General features: G+C 35.8%; 1 protein-coding gene and 1 non-coding gene across 4 annotated transcripts in view; both read right to left on the bottom strand.

The window, feature by feature from the left end:
• The window catches only part of LOC138134636 (FERM and PDZ domain-containing protein 2-like), a 69,590-nt gene extending 54,481 nt beyond the window's left edge, over window positions 1-15,109 (bottom strand). Inside the window, exons 1-2 of one of the 3 annotated variants that reach the window (XM_069053011.1) lie at window positions 14,940-15,109; window positions 14,828-14,858 (exon numbers count right to left, since the gene is read on the bottom strand). The gene's annotated coding sequence lies outside the window, so the exon portion shown is untranslated. Of the gene's footprint in view, window positions 1-12,218; window positions 12,354-13,324; window positions 13,346-14,827; window positions 14,859-14,939 lie in introns of those variants that run through there. The other 2 variants (XM_069053012.1, XM_069053014.1) reach the window with 2 other exon arrangements.
• On the bottom strand, window positions 5,270-5,351 carry TRNAL-AAG (transfer RNA leucine (anticodon AAG)). Its single transcript has one exon. It is a non-coding gene; the product is annotated as a tRNA-Leu (tRNA).
• Window positions 15,110-15,697: the final 588 nt, after the last annotated feature.

Genomic DNA, 15,697 nt, shown 5'->3' with positions numbered 1-15,697 from the left:
TTTCACAAATGAATTCTGACCGCATTTTATTCGTTATGATTATGCTCGAAACTGGATCGATTCCCGTTGGAAATGTCGGAATTGAAAGAGGAATAAATAGGAAGAGTGAGACTGTCCGGCACATCCAGGAAAACACCCAATGTTATTTCACATAAGAATATTTATTTTACGGCCGGTTTACGGCGAATGAAATAAGTGGGAATATATTATTTTTAGAGCTTTTAAAACTCCCCACGACAATACTCTTTGCATTTCAAAAGGGTAAACATGTTCTTCTTTTTTTATTACAGCCATATGTGACATGTGCTTGGAACATGTCTCCCGGCAACAAGTCATCCTTACGAAGTTAGCCCGATCCTAAGGAGTCTCATCAGTTGAATCCTGAGGCGTGCGCCTACGCCGCGTTGTGACATCATTAAGAAATGGCCTAAAGTAGTCTGCGACTTTAATAAAAAGTGTTATTACAGTTGATGTTCCCACTACAGCACTAAAAATGAGAGATAAATTGAAAGGATAACAGCCACGAAGCTAAAACTCAAGGATGCGCAACTTAGGCATAAAACACAACTTTAGATAAGGAACCAAATATTGGAGTCCTTTCTCTGCCACGGAATAACGGATAGCGTCAACAAAATCCTTCCACTGTTTATACAACCCCACTCCATTAGTGTCCAACCCAGAATATAACGGACTGGACTCAAAAATCTTTACTTTTGATTCTACGCTAATAATCAGAATTTCAAAACTTCATTTAAATTGTTTCACTTCTATGTGGAAACTTGAATACATTTTTAATGTCACCAACTGATTGCATCGCTCGCCACGGGGCTATTTACGTACAATTTCCATCTGTTACAATTCGTGAAAATTGATTTCAGTTCTGTTGAATATCTTTCTAGTTAAAATAACGTTTTTCAAGTCTGGAATAGACTTGACATTGTCATTTAACCAGGATACAGATTTACACAAATTTGATTCCTGTATATTCGTATAAGACAGGGAGACTTTAATCTCGCATTTGATTAACTAAATCTAAATACGCCCAGGAATTAATCAAGATAGGGTCGGACGGAGAAAATATTTATCCTCGAACGCAATCTAGTTAATAATGAAGATGTTAAGTCATGGATAAGAGCGACCAGAGATGCTGACATTGCAGGGTTCTGTGCTCTCAACGTACCAAGCAGAAACCATCCCCGGACGTCTATTTTCTCGGAAACTAAACTCGAAAAAAAACCAGTTAGTTTCAGAGTAGACAAGCTTCTTGTTGCTAAACGTCGGCTTATCGCAAAACTAAGTTTGACGTGGCGTCGCCGAGCTAAATTGTAACAAAGACGGAAAAAGCTAAACCTGTCAGACCAAGTGGTACATTTTCAGTACCTTTAGTTCCAAATTAAAATTTACATTGGTCTTGAGTTTCTTAACTATTAATTTTTAACACTGATACAACAAATATCGATCGACTTTCGTTTACAGCAACAGTCAACATTATCAAAAGCAGATATTACAGTATTTACCATAACTCTCTTCCATCAGCTCTTAGGAACATAACCCTGCACAATTCAAACTCTAATATGTTCCGTAACATTGATTATACATGCATTAACTCTTGTCTATGTCGGCCATTAGCAATAAATTGCCGACGGCATATTGACATTACGACATATTTGAATATGAAATGATGGTATTTAAAATGGCGTTACTTAAAGTGCCATACGTACACAATCCGCTAATTGGTGACTCAAATATTCTTTGTAATTAAACGATTTCTGAGATCCTGTAAATAATTAAAAATTCTCTAACATCTGGAAATTCATTACTAACGTAAATCTTGTCACCACACTCGTAATGCCCTCACAGAGTTATTAACTTACATTAAAGGGACTAATGCCTCTACTATTATGTGGATTCTGAAGTTGAGCTTCGCATTCCGCTACGCAGGTAATGATGCTTAAGACTGTAAGAAGTCAATGCAAATTTAATTCACGGCGGTGGTAATGCGTAATGAATCTACCATTCCGCATCATCGTACTTTAAGGCGTCGTTTCATAAATACCGCAGTGGAAGATATAGGTTTGAGGATAATCAAGATTAAAGTGTTGCTGGATTATAGGTTTCAAGATGGACGGAAACAACGACGCCGGGAAATTCTTGGTCGCTCATTAAGTGACCAAGATTTACGCCACCAAGACCCACGTTTGTCTTCGCGCAAGCTTTTAACATTTTCTGCGGATATATTAAATGTAACGTTTAAAAACAGCTACATTTAAATAAAATTATGGCGGTAACGGCTGTACATTTTAATCTACGTCTTTTTCAGTGAAATTACTCTGCAGTATAAGTGAGCTTAATTGGAAGAGCCACGAGCTGTACTCGCGGGACTGGACACACATGCGACACAAGTTGAATGTTTTTAATAATAGAAAAGTAATAAGTCAAAACTGACGCTGGCAACAAATCAAATTTATCATAATGTATTACTCGTAAAGAGGATCGGGAGTGGTAATTTATGGTTCCTCTATGCATAAGCTCCCAAGTTTACGCTTGAACGAAGGCAATAATTATAAAATTGGGTGCCGTCTTATGAAAGGGTGAAAAGCAGCGACACCATTTCTGCAGAAATTCAATTTTAGACAGTCCAAAGTCTACGAAATCGTCTATGTTAGCATTACGAAGTGCACGGAGTCGTACCTCCTTCCTCAACTCTGTTATTGAAATTACCAAAAATCTGGCGGCCGGAATTCTTTCTTTCTCCCCAGATTTACCAGGCATTTACAAAATTTAATTAGTAATCCGCCTTCGGGAATTTGCAGAAAGCATCCACGTAAAGAACGTCCTTCAAACGCTTTGTTTTATAACATTTGACGACACTTCTTATTAGAGAGCTGCCATTCGTCAAGTCGTATTGTTCCCCTGGAATAGCTGCTGCCTCACACTCCGGGCTTATTTCAGTCTGGCCATTCAGAATACTTTTTAATTACTCCGGTTGTTCATTGCTGACATTTTAGTATATTGTACTTTCAAGTACCTCCTGCCATACCGATGAATTTTGCTCTCTGTCTTTTTAACTTGTTTACTTCAACGGCCGTGATAATGCAAACAAATTAAAATTCTCCTTAAACTTTCCCGAGTTCTCAACTCAATAATGCTGCTGTTTGTTTAGATAATTGGTGTTCCGCCAAAATGCTTCGTATTTCATGTTATTAATTCCAATTCTTCATTGGTGTCTGCCACATTAGGTATTTATCTAAAAAGTTTCTCCGCTGAACTTCACCGGTCGAGCTTTTCTTTTGTCGATGAATAATTCTCCGATACGGTAACATCTGTAAAATCTCCAAAACTGAGTTAAGAGGATTGGTGACGACGACTTGACTTTTTTCAAAACTTAATTACATTGACTCAAAAAAAAACCTTGTCTTGTGGTTCGTCGGCAAAGGTCCAGACGTCTCCCACAAAACAACTATTTTTTTTATCACGTCAAATTGAAGCGACGTCACAAAAACTCGTCACCAGTAAAATGGCAAGGCAATTGAAGGAAATAAACGTCTAAAACGAATCTACTCCCTGTTATTGGAATTCTGGAAGCGAATACGTCGCGGTTGTTTGTTACTCTCAATTCATTAGACCCTTTTAATTACTGCTATCGCCCAGAGAGGACGCCCGCCTTGTCATTATCAGTAGTTGGGCACGTTCAACCATGTAAAGGTGGTACATCGAGGAAGCTTGAAAGCTTTCATGACAAATTTACTCAATGAGCTTCTTCACAATGCCACCAAAAAAGGGATAAACACGAAAGGAGTCGAATTTTCAAAAATACAATTTGGTAATAGGTGTAAGCTACTTCCTCTATGTGTAACGCTATGATTTATTTTCACTACGCGTGGTTGAAGATTAATCTCGAGTGAATTGCTTTACGTTTGAAAATAAAACAGCCGCGATGCTTCTGAGCTTTTGTTACCTGCAGATGAAGTTTCTGGTTTATTTAAATAACAAAAAAATTCAACTCTTGAATAATGGGTTTTTACGGTCTAATAAATCAATTCTGCAGGTGCTTGGCTCACGATCGCCACTGGACGTTACGGTAAAAAATATTTCAGTGAACATTTTAAAGAAGGTGTACTTGGAAAATATTGGTTTCTGGCGAATACAATTACCGTAGCTTATTCCAACATCGTGATCATATTAATTTTATGTTTCAAACAAGTGGCGCACGCGAGTACGCAGGGGTTGTCAGGATAATGCACCATGCACATGCAGGGTTTTAAACGAACGTGCTTAACCAGAGAACACACAACTGGAATATCTAATACAGTTAAAAAATGATACCACCTCGAAATTTTGCATGCATCCTAAAATACATTATTCTCGTTGATAGGATTTTTTGTAATTACCCTTGGGAAGGTTTAACTGCTCATTTATTCAAAAGGTGAAAGATTTCCACTATTTAAAATAATCCGTCGTACCTTTTCAACGACGTGAAAGTTTCATCAACCCCTAATGACTTCCGAGTGAACTTAATCCGTCATTAGCTCGCAAGCCTGCCTGATGTGGTTATTTTTATACGTTATGTTACGTTTGCGCTGATCGCCTTCCTTTAAAAGCGCACCAAGTGCCGCTTCTAATTTGAAAATCGTCAAAGTAAATGACAAAAAATAGTTTAATTCAAAAACTGAACGCTGCCTCCGACCCGACGAAAGCTCCAGTGCAAACTCCAGCAGGCGTTGAGCAAGAGCGATGCATCCAGAATTATTGCATCGATACATTTCGATAGATTCCCAAGCAATATCCGTCAGCTGCGGATATTGCAAATCGAATCTCTAGATTGGCACTTAGTGGTACTTGTGAATCCCAATAACACACTATCGGACCTGCTGCATTTGAGGCTCTGTATAATTATCAAAACATCCATAATTAGATTTTACACCGTTTCGGGTGTAATTACGGTGTGATGGAGTAGGTAATATTAGGTGCAATTGACTCTGAAATTCGTTCAATTTAGGTAATTGCAAACCAAAACAATTCACATTAATTACCGTCGAAGAATGAACTGAAATTGCAAAACCCGTCTGCAACTTTTCGCATTAATATTTATGTTAGACAATGTAATTAACTCTTATTTGATTGATGGGAAATTTAACAAATCATGTGTGTGCAGAAGTCACCGATTAAATTAAATTAAATACTGATTTACTTTTTTCTTATTTTTATTTTGCGGAAACTGTTGTTCAAAAAAAGTAAGAGTATTTTTCGTATTAAAAAAAAAAATATGTGGCAGCGGTGGGATTCGAACCCACGCCTCCGAAGAGACTGGTGCCTTAAACCAGCGCCTTAGACCGCTCGGCCACGCTACCTTACGACTATCAATACAAACGCATATGTGGATTATTATTTTGTTTATTAATAGATACAGTACATATCTAGGTTACAGTTTATAAATAAGATTCGTCTGGTCTTGGTCTATTTACGGGGACCTCTGGTTTCCAGAAATGAATAATATCTTAACAAAATGTTCGTTTGCTGCACGCACCACCACTTACAAATACAAATAGATATGTAATAAAAATAATTTAAATTGACGATCTTCCACGCAAGTAAAAACCGAAACCATTAATAAAAGACGGAATTCTTTAAAATATCAGCTTCGTAAAATTATTATACCTTATTACTCTTATTAGTAAATAAGTGGTATGTTCCTCTGAAACGTCAATGTTGGTATAATATAAAATAGGTGTGCCTACGTCATACGAGGGTTGATACTGTTTGAATAACGTGAAACGTCACTATCTGATTCCTCGCACGTTTCACATCAGACTCCAAATAAGCGAGCTTTTTATGAATTGTTTACTTTTTCCCATTGAAATGGTGTTACAACACAAAGGTCTTTCATAAAAAAAATCGACATGCGATATGACATTCGAGAGCACACTTTTTAAAGAAATTCTATATTTTTAGGACCAAATTGACTTCACTCGTTTTGTTCAATACACTCCCTACACCGGTTTAGAAAACAGATGAAGCCGATACGTTGATCTCTTTCAACATAATCCCCGATGACAATGGAAAATCCATGTTTATTGAAAAAGTTTAATGAAAATTTGAAAGTTGTCGAATTGCAGGTCCACTACATGGAAAGAATTTTTGACGTGTATTGCGGCTGGCGTGTAAAAATATTTGTACATATTTTGTTGTTATCGAAAAATGTGACGGTGCTAACATGTTAACATCCAAATTTACGCGACACCTCAAACTCATACACCAAACAGTTTTTAATTCGACACGTTTCGTAATATAGACGGTCATAAATCAGTCAATATAAAGCATTTCGAACCTTATTGTACGTAGAAATGCAATTAACGAAAATCGATGCCATAAATTCAAAGTTTCTTTTTGAACAGTGCACTCTGCAATTTATTTATGAGGCAAAAGCTGCACCTTTACTCACACTGTACTATTTCACGGTTTGTGGCTTTAACATCGAAAATTGACGACAAATTGTTTCGACTTCGGATTTTCAAAGAAAAAAAAAACACCATAATCATTATCAAAGTAATCTGAGGGTTAGAATTTGTGCAGTAATTAGTAAGGAAATGAGGGCGATTCGCAAACATAAGTGAAAAAACCGCTCACTTTCCTTTCAAGATTTTTTTTCAAAAGCTATAGTTGCGAGAAATGTATTAAACATTTGGTTTTTTTTTACATTTCCATGACATTTATATAAATTAATTAGAATTAAAACGACACGGCGGATGGAAATATAATACTGTTGCAGAAAGCTATGTTAAAAAATTCAATTAATTTATTAATAATAAAACGAATCTTGCTGTGCTTCAAAACAATAATTGTTGCCAGTTATTACATTAACAAATTGAAATAAATATTCTGTAAATATTTACAGTAGCGAGAACATATTTTGTCTTTTTTTTTTTTTAATAAATGTTTTGTACTTGAATTTTTAATGTTCTAATAGTTAATTTCCACACTAATGAGGAAATGCGACTGCAATCTGTCATATTTCTTGATTATACATTTTTTGAAACATGCGGTATATTGTGACTGATAAAGTACAGACGGATTCAATTTTTAAATCAACATAACCAACAAAAATTACAGATAGGTTAACTTGCCATGTATGAGAAGCGCATGCGCAGAATAGCAAATTTGCCCACAACACATTTTTTATTTCTACACCCTGTAAGCAGTCGCAGAAAAATAGTGTGTGTATCTCGTTTATAGGGCATTTTGTAGCACTTAGTCTTTCGTGACACTCCTCGGAAACTCTTCGTGCCCTAAACCTGTGCGTGCTACAAAATGCTTCTTATAAGGCTCGTATCATAATATATCATAGTATACTGTTTTTAAATGGCACTAAAATAAGGTTTGGAATTAAAACTTGTAACAGGTGGCGTTCAAATTCCACCTTTGCTATAATTGACTGTGTGAAGTTGAAATATTATAATTTACAAAAGTCTCTATTATTAATTTCAGTGTGTATAAAGGCGTTTCATTGTGGCACCTGAACAGTCGCACGACCGTTACACGCCGGTTCTAATCACATTCGTAAATTTTCAAGTGCTTATTATCTAAACAACAGCCGCGCTTAACGTCCTTTCTAACTTAACACAATTTGGATTATATATGACGAACACAAATTACAAGGCTTCAAATGCGATAATTAGATTAAATTCGCTGAAACGTAAATTTTGTAAGTTGGTGTGCCTGTGGTAAATGTGTAATCACCATTAACGGACGGCAAATGTAATAATCTAATGAAGTACTTTACAATTTTATCAGATTTGGTGGCGGCTCATAACTAGATACACACCGGAAGAAAATTTTCCGCCTGAAAAATAACAAAGAAAATTTTCATCAATTTTGCAATCCTTGTACCGTTTCCAAGTTGTGTTTTTACAGGGGGAATTTGACTGAAAAATATCCTCAGGACACGCACGTAGAATGCTACCTTTTATCAGTTTCAACGAGTTGATGTTACGCACAAATTTAACGCGAACGAAATTAATAGGAAGTTGGCAAACTTTGTTTCAGAAAGGAAATTCTGCTCAAAAAGTTACCTAAAATTAAACAGCTGACGCCGCTTGTGATTTATTACCAAAATCAATCAAGCGGAAATTAATCAATAATTTCCACTTAATAAGAACTCCCACGGAATTACCTTCCTTTAAATTATTAAAATACAGAGGACAACTCTTCATCCGTGCTTGATTGATGAACTTGACAAAAATTCCGGAAACTGAGGTCTGTACTGACATATTACGAAAAAATATTAATAAACCGACAAGAGTGTATACAAGGGACCCTTTTGATCTGTTACACCACACCATTTTTACGTCGACCTCCTGACACTCGCCTCAAAGGTCATTTTTATCCTGAATACAACCGAGGAAAGCTGAATCATTTATCTTTATTTGTTCCGTATTTTTTAGATGCAAGGGCGCGTTCGAAATTCATTTTTTACACGGCAGAATTTATTTTATTACCGATGTATTATAAATTTAAAACATCTAATCGATACTGAGGCTTCCATTCTCTGCCACGAAATGGATTTGTCAAAAGTCATCAATTAACAAATTGTTGACATTCGTAAAAAGCATTTATTTCTAAAACGTTCTACCACATTAATTTTCTGCCAATGACAATTTTTTGGTGCAATTCATGTTTATTTTAACTCGAGTTAAACGCCTGAAGCACATTATAAATTTCACATTCAATAACATTTCACGTTTTTATCCGTTCAAAAAAACGTAATCATTCCAAATATTTTAATCTAACTTGAATGAAACATTACATAATTCCGCTGCTGTAGTGCTGCTGAAAGTTTCGTCAAGTTTCAAAGTTACATTCTTTCGATATAATCAAATATGTATTGCTTTTTAACGATCTCTATAACGAGCATCCAAAAATATATACCTACGATACAAAGAAAACGAGTGACAGTGAGGCGTGAAATGTTCATTTTAGTAAAATCACAATACGTAGTGTCGGAAAAATAATGATTAAACCCCGGTACTGCAGATTTTACATTGCTAAGCTCGGTGGGACGTGTGGAAATTAAAACGGTGTCATTCATTCCGGCAAAAAGAAAAACTTCACAAGGAAATATAAAATTCTGCGAATGTTTTGGGGAAGCTCACAATATAGCAAAAATCTACTTTAACGAAACAAATAAAATTCGAGCGAACGGAAGAATTTCCCCCGCGAAAAAACGTACACGAACGAATTTTAGGTAAATGGCGTCGACACTAATGGCTGCGAAATGAAAATCGGTTGGTAATAATGATGACTGACGTAACAAGGATCCCTAATGTAATTAATATCCTAACTGATTTAATGGAGGTGCCATTTGTCGCAAGTCGGAGCCCTAACGGCGTACGGGCAGACGTCAAGTCGAGGAGAATTCTCCCGTATAATGCGACCGCACTGACAAAATAATTTAACGAATAATAACTGGAAGACGAAAGAAGTGGAGCCGATTCCGATCGCGACTGTCTTTCAATGGAAAAAGGTTAAACGAAAGAGACGTTTTAATCCGATTCCTAAGTGCCCACCCACTCGCGCTGAAAGCAGGAACGAGATAATATAATTTAATTACTGTAGAGCAATAATTAGTCCCTCCGGAACATTATTAACTGCACGTAACAAGAACACTTCTTCCGTTAACAAATATTATGACTTAAGCTGTCTTGTAGCCGTGAGTTATAGAACTCCGTGTAGGACAAAGGCTCGCGTTTAATTCGCCAGAGCACATCTGAATTTCTTATTAAGCTCGATACACGGATAAATTTGCACCGAAATTGTATGCTTGTCTGTGGCAGATGTAAACTGAATCATATTTATCTACAATGGAGGGTTTTATCGCCTCACCCCATCGCGGAATCTTACTGTAATAATAATCAAGTTATGTGGATGAACTGTTTCAATCTAGGGAGTTGTTATCAATAGAATAAGGGCGCAGGAGATGAGATTCTCTGGTACTAATAGAAATTGTCCACAGACCCATTACACCATCCAATTATCACCACGTTACACCGAGTGTCGCAATTTCATACGATGCGATAAGACAAAGTTTAATCGGTTAAATCCCCGGAAACCTATATATCAATTATGACTTCAACGAAAAACCAAGTAAATAGTTCATCCCGGATTTGATTGGTTTTCAACTTGGCTTAGAAAGTCGAATTAGTTCGACGAGAATCCGATCCCCCCCTTGAAAACGGACCATTATAATCCCCCATCACGGTGAAGCTCATAACAACGTACTACCAAGAAAAATCGGATTAAAACCAATTATTTCACGTGAATCTTTCAACACTTTACGTCGCTTCTCCTCCCCTCAATTTTGTATAATTTGCAACACCGCACTGTCGATTCAAATCTGAACTTGTTTCGTTTGAACTAGAGATTTCGACATTCAATATCCCTGTCGAGATCTGAATTTCTGAAAGTGTTTCAAAATTCATGACTATCGTCCTCTTATGATGTTCCAAGTCGTTCAAATGTGATTTATGTTAAAGGTTGTTGGTTGCGCCTACGCAAATATTTTCAGTGGCGTATGTTGCAAAAATATGGACAAATAAGTAGACTGGAATAACTGAGAAAGAACGACACTCACGAATCAGCAAGTGATTAACCACCCCCATTGCTACAAAATTACATACAAACGAGCTTATTAACTTACGGCACCTAATTGGCATCTTCTCTTCTCTCAAATTAAAATAATCGCCGATTCCAATTTGTCACTTGACTTCCAATTAAGCAAAATTTATTTCTCTTGTTGGTTTCCATTTCGACTTTCCCCCTGAATTTTATTTTTATTTTACAGTCAAACAATCTAACAAAGTGAATAAACTCCATTCGAATTTATTATCCTCTTCAGACTTCGAATCCGATGCGAAGCTTTTTTTACATGTGACTAAATAACTGGATTTTTATCTCGACCAGGAGGAGCTCATACAAAAATAAAATAACAGGAATACAAAGGGAAGCAACAGATTTCCAGCGACGAGAACGCACGACATCCAACTTTGGTCGTTACTACGGATTCGTAAGTCGTAAGTCGCAAAATATTAGTTCAAAATGAGATTAGCGTGAAAGCTCATCGAGCGAGTTGTATAGGGATTCTCGACGTATTTAGTTCATGTTCACCACTACTCGCAAACAGACCTCTTAGCATCTGATAAATGTCCTAACAGCCAAACACAACGGATGTGACAAAAACACTGATTTACGTCGGACCGCAGATTCCTTGCAGGATACGAAGGAAAGAGAAACGGTGAGTGGATTGAATGGAAGTTGTGCATTACGTGATCACGGCATTGTATTCTAACCATCCTCAAATTCACCCTCGTCACAGATCGCTTTAAAAAACAAACAAAAATCCTGCAATTTCAAACTGGTATTATACCGTCAGAATCTAAAAATAATTGGACGAAATATTCCTTTCATTTAGACGGAGATTACACATTTTCATATTTATCCGCAGTCAAATGTAAATATTCTTGATTTTATGTGAATCAAGTCAATATAAGTTCAGGAATAGCTGATGCGTAAATTACGCGTCAAGACTTGAAGAGAAAATTTCAGATAAACAAGTAAAGAGGACGATGCAGAGGTCAAGATCCTCTTATGGTGCGGATGAACATTCCGACTCGTGATGAGGATATTTCAATGGCATCTAATGGTACCACATAGTGAGTTGTGGTGTCGTTATGAACAATCCTCTTGGATGTCTTGTAAAGTATCTCGACAGACGGGATAGTCTTGGACGTCTGGAAACGTGCTGCTCCAATTACGTCTGCAACAGTTAACTCCTTCGTTAATTAAAAGCTCTCTTCCTTGACTATGAAAAATGTCCACTGTGTATATGTACTAATGTAAATGTACGCCGTCTCACTTGTTTATATTCCGTATTCAATAAATTACGTAATCAAGTTTATAATGACTGAAGACGTACGAATCGGTCACCTCTAATTATTTTAACTAAAAATTCGAGCAACATTAACTCATTTCCATTAACACCGCATTCAATTTATGAATACAAACAATTTTTATTGCATCGATAGAATGAGTGCTTTCACCAATAATTTCATTGCAATAATAAAACTATTAAAATTTAACGTCACAGCGTTACCCGCAGTGGAAAAAACTTCAATGCAGCGATTTATGCTTGTGCATTGAATACATAACCGGAATATTGTGTTCACCTTCCATAGTTCGTCAGTCAATTGTCTTAAAAGCATATGACGTCATTGCAATCAATTTTGTCTCTTATTGAATCTGTCCACCCACTGTTCGCGCCACCGGCTTTCTCCATACACATTACCACTAACAAACACCTCAGAACTGAATCACTACAGATTCCCTGAAGTGATTTGTAAGATTTGTTTATATTAAAAAAAAATTAAAATTGCCTTGAAATTATCATAATTATTACGAAAAAAATATTGCTGCTGGTAAAAATTCAAATTACTCTGTGGATGTGAATTCTTCTGAGATTTCAGCATCTCGTTATTAAATTCTTTCAGTTCAAATCAATTGTGTCAGGTTATGGTGGGCTGTTTTCATGTTAGGAAAAATTGTGGCTCATCATTGAAATGACAAAAAAATATATATTTTTAAATCAAAAAGTAAATGTGATATTGTTATTACAACCACGAACAAAAAAATATTTTAATACGTAATGGCTGAGAATTATGTACTTGGTGATTTAAATGAAATGACCTCTCGTTGAAGCTATTGCAAGGATGTAATAGTGCGTGCGACAGTGCCTCAAATACAGTCAATGGAACAGTCCAAGGAAATTAAAAGCTTCCACATTATTGACCTGCGAGAACCTTGTAATTGAAATATTTACCTGAAATCCCTACACTCAAGCTTGCTTGAAATAATCTACTATACACACGAACATAGCTACAATACCTGAAGTATTTTTTAGAAACATGAAAATCAACTCATATTGTGGTTGAGGTGATGCGTATAAATTTATTATTGTTAAATTCAGGTGTGACACACGAATAATAAATTTGTGCGTCACCCAAATGTGAAGCTGAGTTGAGAAAGGGGCAGAAACAGTATATGCACATTTTAAAATGAATAAATGAGGGGAAAATATTATGTGCACCTGACATTCGACGTCAGCTCCTGCATAATTACTGAAAGCGTAAAATTTTACTACATGTAAGTTTAGGACGTGCTCTGTCTTCAGCGGGTTTAATTAAAACCGTACGCTTAACTGGGAGAAAATAAGAGCCTCGCTGATTTAAGAGGGAAAAATTTTTCGAAGCGAATATTTTTGATTTTGTGACTTCACCTTAATTGCCTCTGGCGCCCGTTCAAATTGCTGATTCGTCCCTTTCACAGAATCTTTGTTTGCCTGCATCAAAACTTACAAATTAGAGTTTCTCAAGTTTGCCTTCGACAATGAAATCAAAGTACGTCACCGTGGAACGCAAGCAAACCATAATTAATGAGACTAACTTGGCGTTTAAGCAACACGGACTGTTTGAAATTGAAACGGCTCGACATAGTCTGGAGTAATGAAACCTACCTAAATGCTATGGTAAACGGATGGATTAGAAATATTCATTTTGCACGAACGCTTTAACACGACCGAGCCTGGGACTTTCGATTTATCTTTGCTAGGTCAGTTACATTTAATTATACCATACATTATTCCAGGCAAAGTTTAATACAACTGCAGTTCATTAAATCAACTGTTGGTCGTGAAAACCTAACTCTCATCTGTAGCAGTACATATTTTATTTCATTTATTTATTTATTTTAATAAAAACAGTATCTTCTAGGTCTACTAGCGTTAATGACAATTCCAATTAATTTCAACTCACTTTTGTGACATGAATGTGGAATAATTAGTGCAAAACACGATCAAAGTACAATTGAATTTTATTTTTTAAAAAATTAAAGAAACATAATTAAACATAAAGTGTGTTTTTTTTTAATTTGGCGTCGAGGTAGGCGTCGTGTAACCGTCTAGTGTGTTCACAATCGACAGTTGAACGCCTACTTCGACGCCAAATTAAAAAAAAAAACACCCGTTACCTACTTTACGTTGATGGCAGCTTATAATCATTAAATTGCTTGTTACAGATCATTAAAAAATGAATAAATTGGCGTCATCATGAAAAAGAAGCAACAAGAATCAAAAACCAAAATTTCTAAACAAAATCTTGAAGCAAAACCAAACGGTCACCCGTCCGATTCTGAGGAAGAAGAAGGTTTTTCCAAGTGGCTGCGATCAAATGAAGGCATTGAAAACTTAAAACTCTTTGTACTAGCAAATTCCATCTTAATCTTTCTGTTAATATCCTGGCCTCAAGTAAAAGAATCTCTTGAAACAGCATATTATATGTACAGGGAATACAAAAACAACACATAAATTGTAACACCATGTTTGGTTTAATTTTCAAAGGTTTTTTCTTTTTATTTGTTATGTTTTGGTACACTGTGGGAATATGGAATTTGGTTAATAATTATTTCAGAGATGAATTGCAGAAATATTTACTCAGTGAGAGTACTTCCAAATTAAACTCGCAACTAGAAAAACTTACAAATCATGAAACCACCTCTGAAAGTCACAAAGGTGCAGAACATTACTGTTCAATCATTGAGATGTACACAGTAAACAATAATAATCTTGATAAAAACGCAATTTGTTATCCCACTATTAACAATAAACAAAATACGCAAAAATGCCACATGCTGTCTTTGGTATAACTTCCACAAGCCTGTTATTAATTTACTCGATTTAGATGAGTTTTCAAGCATTACGTGACGCTTAACTAACATTTCTCACCTTTTTGCGTGTTAAATTTGAACCATGTAAACTGTAAAAAAAAGTTAGGTTAGAATAATGTAAATAAATTTGTGGTTTGTGTTGGCGTGTCGGTTTTTTATAAATATATTACCTCCTCTGCCTCCTATTACGATATATTCATAGCAGTGAAGTAAATCACATTTTTTCACTAAATATTGTAGAAAAACCATTCAAACAAAAACAACTGAATTTAAACAAAAACTAAACAATTAAACACGCCTGTCATTGGTCCATGAAACAGGTGGTGCTGCCATTTTAAAATTGACGGATTTACAGTGCGCCGCGACATCTACTGTGTATGCGGCGAGACAAAATTAAGTAATCTGTAAAGAACGTTTTTTTGTTGAAAATAAATCGAGAAGGAAATTCTTAGTTCTTACACACACATCAATAAGTAATTTACCTAGCACAAATATGTATTTATTAGAAAATGCAATTTATCCATCAATGATCATTATCAATTATCTCTTTGGTTGGAATTCCAGAAGGCTTGGGTGTTGCAAGCTTGCAAGTCATAACTGATTAACTGAGCTTTACTTTGTAAACAACTACACGATACCTACTGTAATTAAAAATAAAAGAAATTAAAACTGTTAGACAATTTTCTTTCAAAACCACTATCATCGAAAATAATAACATTAAAATTGATAATAGTAGTTTATTTAATGAGTTCGTGTGTAATTTGGGCTTTTTTTGGCATGAGTGGGCCAGTTTAAAACTCGAGTGAAACGAGAGTTTTAAAGATCCACGAGTGCCAAAAAAAGCCCAAATTACACAAGAACGAGTTGAATACAACGTTTTTTTGTTCGACGAGCCCCCCAAAGGCCCCAAATCGCTAAAAACCTTTAA

Source organism: Tenebrio molitor, chromosome 7, assembly GCF_963966145.1.
Source record: "Tenebrio molitor chromosome 7, icTenMoli1.1, whole genome shotgun sequence".
Lineage (NCBI taxonomy): Eukaryota > Metazoa > Arthropoda > Insecta > Coleoptera > Tenebrionidae > Tenebrio > Tenebrio molitor.
Note: the sequence above shows the minus strand (reverse complement) of the source record. Positions and strands in the feature narration are given on the sequence as shown.